The sequence below is a fragment of the Drosophila willistoni genome (assembly GCF_018902025.1).
Source record: "Drosophila willistoni isolate 14030-0811.24 chromosome XL unlocalized genomic scaffold, UCI_dwil_1.1 Seg141, whole genome shotgun sequence".
Classification (NCBI taxonomy): Eukaryota; Metazoa; Arthropoda; class Insecta; order Diptera; family Drosophilidae; genus Drosophila; species Drosophila willistoni.
The window spans coordinates 13650773-13656772 of record NW_025814052.1 but is presented as its reverse complement, the minus strand read 5'-3'; positions in this window follow the sequence as shown (position 1 = coordinate 13656772).

The following is a 6000-nucleotide window of genomic DNA, read 5'->3' as shown; positions in this document are numbered from 1 at the left end:
GAAGCCCCATTTCGAAATTTACAAGTTTTCCAAATTGCAAGAACTTTCGACAGATTTGAATTTCCACAAGGTAAAGTAATTGAAAATTAATTTTTTTAAGATTTTTCAATTGAAGATCATTGAAATTCGTGCATGAAATTTATGCCAAAACAGATTGGGAATTTTCCATATTTTTTTTGGTGCTCTTCGTCTCGTGCCAAGTGGCAGAAATGTTGCCAACCAAGACCTGTCCCAATAAGTACTTGAATTTCTCAATATATTTTGTCGACCAGCTAAGCCTGAGGTCCCCTGTCTGTTGGGCTCATAGTCCTTTTACTTTGGGCCACTTTGTGCTGTCATGTGTGACGCGTGGTTAACAAGAAAAGGAGGAACGAACCAAAAACGAATTTGATATCCTTGAATGAGCGGCATAGGCGTAAAACAAAGGCCAATGGAATCAATGTTTCCTCTTCCTCTATATTTTTTGTCTGTACACTTCTTAACTCTTTTGTGTATGGGGAAATACAATATTTCTTGCATACTCATGTACATTCACATATACATAAACATGGGGTGAGGGTAAGAGAGTGAGAGAGAGAAAGAGAGAGACAGAAAGCAGGAGAGAAAGAACAAATAAACGGGCTTAATCAATAATTCAATCAAAATTCCCATGATGTAAACAGGTGTGTGTCTGTGTGTGTGTGTGTCTGTGTGTGTGTGTGTGTGTCTGTAGAGGGGAGGGTGAATGTACGTAAAAGGGGTGTAGAAGAATTTCTGTCTAATTTCACACAAGTTGTAAAAGTCGCCCGTAAAGCCTCGCATAATCGTTCTCCCAGTTAGAGTTTCCCTCTCCCTCTCCCTCAACCCATTCACAACTCTTCCTCTCTCCCTTCTTCTCAACCATCTCTCGTTTTCTCATTTTGCCATTGTTGGCAATTTTCGGCTGCAATTTGAACGATTTATATGCGTTGCACGGCTAGGACCAACGAAACGAAATGGCCCAAACCAAATGGCCAAGTGCAATCGAAATGGGCATAAACTGGAGAATGGTTCAAAATGGGGAATGATTGCAGGAGGCAATAGAGGTGTTGCATGTGCACCAGCAGCATATAAATAATACTTTTGCCTTGGCTCTGGTGGCGAAATGTTACCATTTCATTCCTCTCTGTCTCTCTCTCTCTCTCTCTCTCTCGCTCTCTCTCGCTCTCTCTCTGTCTCTCTTTTTATTTCTTTTTATACCCTTGTAAGAAGAGTATATGTTGATTACTTTTGGAGTATGCTACGCATAGAGAGAATCTTCTTCGACCAAATAATGTATATATATATATTCTTGAGCACGTCAATATCCGTTTATCTATCTGGATTAACGCAGACTTATTATGAATGGCGACTGACCAATATATCATATTAAATATATATCAGCCACCGCTGGAATAACCATAGGTAGAATCAGAGAAAGCATAGGACTTTGAAATGGTAAAGTTTTGCCCCCTAAAGTATGCAAAAAGCTGGCTAAGAATTCGACGATATAATCAGAAATCGTTTGTGAGTAAAAAGTAATTCACTTCATAGATCTATTGTATACTTTAAGGAGTAAGGTTGCTCTTGATCTGCCTAGAGGGCAAAATTGAGACACAAATCCTTGCAAGGGTATATAGACTTCGTCATGTCCAAAGATAACTCGGCCTTCTGATTTTTTCTTACTTTTTTTATTGTTTGTTTGGTTTGTTTGTGTTCCCTTTTTTTGTCGGTTTGACCGGCAAAAGGCGACACTGGTAGCAGGATGTTTCTAGCCTTGCGGCTGGCTGGTTGGCTGGCTGGATGGGTGCTCGGTTGCTTGGTGCTTGCTGATGTTGCTGTTGTCGCTGTTGCAAGGGTTTGGTAACGTTTTTATGGGCAAATGCAGTGGCATGTTTCGCATAGCGTGTGCAACATAAATTCACTTACCTGTCACACACACACACACACTTGCTCTCCCACCCTAAACAGTTTTGCAGGTGCAACCGCACACACACACGCACACACACACATATGTGGCTTAAACAGTCGCCATTTTTATGTAAATTAAGCAACAAAATAAGCAGCAACAACAACAAATATACACACACATTTATAAAATATAAAAGTCAGAAGAGCGCTTGGGGTAATATGTTGAACAAAATGTAAAAAGAATATTTGAATCTGGAGCTACCCTAAAAAAATGGAGAAAAAAAATGAAACGACCCAATGCAAATGCCACATACATATACATATATACATGTATATGTGTGTGTAAGCCTTCAGATTGAGTGGACTTTTTTATTCGCAAATTGGAATGAAAATGCATAAAACGGACCATCATGAAACAGATTGAGTTTAAATTGAGTGTAGAACAAATACTTGAAATTCTTTTACATCAAGCAATGGCTAAGGTTCAAGTTTAACGAGAAGATCATCTCAAAAATTCAAAATTAAAGCTTAGATTAATGAAGTTTTCTAGTTTTCTCTGTCTCTCTGTGTCACTGTTGTTGACTAGAGAGTGTCAAATCTGTGGCCAATTTAGGAATTTTAACCAAATAATTGATTGCTAATCAAAACCAAAAATATCAAGCCAATCAGATTAGACGCAATGACAGAGCGGGCAAACAGAGCAACAGCAGCAGCAGCAGCAGAAACCACATTAGGGATTTTCTAGGAATTGAAAACTAATTAGCCAAGCACAGTAGAGAGAATGATGAGAGGTATAGAGAGGGAGAGAGGGAGACAGAGGGAAGTAAAGAGGAATAGTGTAAATACACTTCGATTATCGCTAAATTAGTTCTGGCTGGCTCTATTCATGATGATGACGAAGATGATGACGATAATGACGTGCGGGAAATGTGCATTTAACAAAAGCCAAAACTGTCATGGGTGATGAGAGGGCAATGATGATGACGCTGAGGCTGACGTTGGCGATGACGCTGACGATGACGATGATGAGAGTGACAATGCTGCGGGGCAGCAAGTGCATGGCACTTATCTCTTAGACCATCTCCCACAATCTGTCTCCTACCACACCCTCATACCATTCTCCTCCCTCTCTCTGTCTCTCTCTCTCTCTGTGTGTGTGTGTGTGCATTGTCAGCCCCCATTTGGCCATGTCGTCCAATGCATTTGGCCGATGATTCATAATACAAAAGATGCAGAAGCAGCTGAAGCAAGAGACCAAAGGAGGAAGCTAACATAAAAAAGTTGTGGGTAGCGATAAATAGATGTATAGGCAAGCTCTATCTATATATACATATATATATATACCAGTTTCTCTATTCTCGCCTCTGTCCCTCTCTGTTCCTTCAATTCTGTGTCTCTGTTCTGTGTGTTTGTGTGGTGTATGTGTCTGGCAAAGAGCTGACAAAACAAGTCCCTGACCCCAAAAAAGTAGGCAACAAAAAGCGCTAGAACTGCTTTGCTTTATCAGCTTTTTCCACCATGTAAAACCCCCAACCCCAGCCTTAAGACTACCCCAACCCCAACCCCTCCTCATCGTCATCATCTCACTCTAACCATACTTTCTATGCTAATAACCAATATTTTAGAGCCAAACCACCGTCTGTCGTTGAAATTGTCGACAGCAACAACATAAACAACAACAACAACAACAACAAGAGCGACAACAAAACTTTTAGCTGAATCATAGCGGACATGTATATCGAGAATAAACGAGACAGAGAAAGAGCGAGAAGGACTTACAAGAAGCAAGAGCATAGCAAGTTTGAGAAACAAATTCAAAGGCATTAATTTAACTGGATAATTGAAAATCTTGTTCGTTGTCACTATAAATAAAAGATAAACTAAAAGACAAACTAACTAACCCACGCAATATTTGAAATAAAAACTTATTTCAACTCATCTAAAGTAAACTGATTTGTAATTTCCTATACTATTTTGTGAAAGTTCGAGAAAAAAAGTAGCAAAGAAAACTCTGTAGATTGGTATTTTGCTCCTAATAATCATATTAAAACTTTATCTATAATATCATTTTCAGTATTGGTATTAAGAAATATGTCAAAAAGAAAAAAACATTAAACTGCTTCATTATATTTATGATAGTCCTTATATAAACCATGACATTATGGCGTCTTCTCTATTTCCGCTTCTTAAATTTTAACAAATTTAATATTTTGCTAGATCATTTACTGAAGTTGTATACCATACGTCAGGGGTTTTTATTGTAAGAGCACTAGGAACTCATCATCATCATCTAAAATTATGACTATTGTAGCTTATTAAGCAAGATATCCAACTAAAATAAGTTTATATAAATGAACGCAATTCAAAAGAGACAAAAACTGTTTTTATGTTACAATTCGCAACTAGTTTTAGCGTAGGGACAAGACAAGGCAATCCCAAAAGAGAGAAAACTTGGCAGTTCTCTTGGCAAAATGTGCTCCGATCAATGGCATTGTGACTGTTTCGATAAAATCTTTTCATAAAACAAAGTCATCGAATTCTGAGTTCAAAATAAACTTTCTATATTATATATATAGGTATATAGCCGGAAGTAAGTATTAGTAAGTAGAATATATAGATAGTTTGTATTTAAAAATAAAATTGAGCAAATGAAACTTACCTTGGGCTTCAAATAAATTTAATCTTTGGCCTGTGCGTTTTCAAGTTTTTTATTTTTGGTTTTTTATATTTAAAGTTTTTAGTTTTGAGATTTTAGAATTTTTCGTGTGTGTGTTTTGGATTGTTTGTTGTAGTTTTCATTTGTAGCGAGGGGAAATCGTTAAGATATATGTGGATTAATATATGATTAGTTATTATAGAGCAAACACTTAATGGATTTATATAGATACATTTATTATATAAATTGAGTATTTGTCTCTGCGTTTTGGTTTCTCAAATATTAAAGTCCTGCTATTTGAGTATTGAGAGAACCAAGAAAAACAGAATGAACTAACGAACGAACCAACGAACGAACGAACGAACGAAGAAACGCATCAAAACGAACGAGGAAACTACGAAAAATGTAATTGGAACAATCCAGAAAAATAAAATATATATATGAATTATATGTTAATAACTTGAGTCTAGACAATCATTAAAATTTGATCGAAACCCGAAAACCAAAAGAAAAATTTATTATGATAAATGAGTTTAACAAGCATGCGAAATGCGTCTCTAGGTGGACGGGGAGGGGTGGGAGAAGGGTTGATATGAAGAATGTGATGGCTAGAGGGTGAGGCAGGGCAGGGCGGAGCGGGTAGGGTTGTTTAAAAGCAAGCAAAACTAGAGCAGGGGGGGGTGAGGGATAAGAGCAAGGAGAGGGTAAGATTTGTGTGATTGTGTGATAAAGATATTTTGTTATGTTGATTTATTTTAATATAAATGCATATTTTTTTTTTTTTATATATATGTACATTATGCTATATATAAATATATGTATATGTACAATTGATTTTCAATTCATTTGTTTTTTTTTAATTTTTTTGGTTTCTGTTTAAATGTGATTTTTTTTTTTCCAAGCCAATTAGAAAGAGTTCATTAAAACATATATACAAGAAAGAACTTTCTTTCTTTAATTTTATGCTTTATTCAAGTAGATGAAACAGACACAGAGAGAGAGAGAGAGAGAGAGAGATAGAAAGTGAGATAGAAAACAAAGTAGTAGAGCGATAGCGAGAGATAGAAAACACTTTGAAAATTGTTTAATTTTGTTCAAGTCTAAGAAACATGACATCAAAAGAAGAAGAAGAAGAAGTAGTAGAAAATTGGCAGGATGAAATAAAGACATTAAACAAACACAACCAACAAAATCAAAAAAAAAAAGAAGAAGGAAAGAGAATGCTTGTGTTTTTTTTTCTGTTTTACAATTAAGCATTTCATTTGTTTAGGAAACTTTGAGAAAGAGTTGAACTGAACTGAATTGAATAAGGAATGAATTCAGGAAGAGGATCTATATCTATCTATCAACTACATACTCTAGTTAATCTAGGGGGATGCTAGTTTATAATAGATAATATGTAGTTAATATATATTAACCAAACATTTAGTATATGC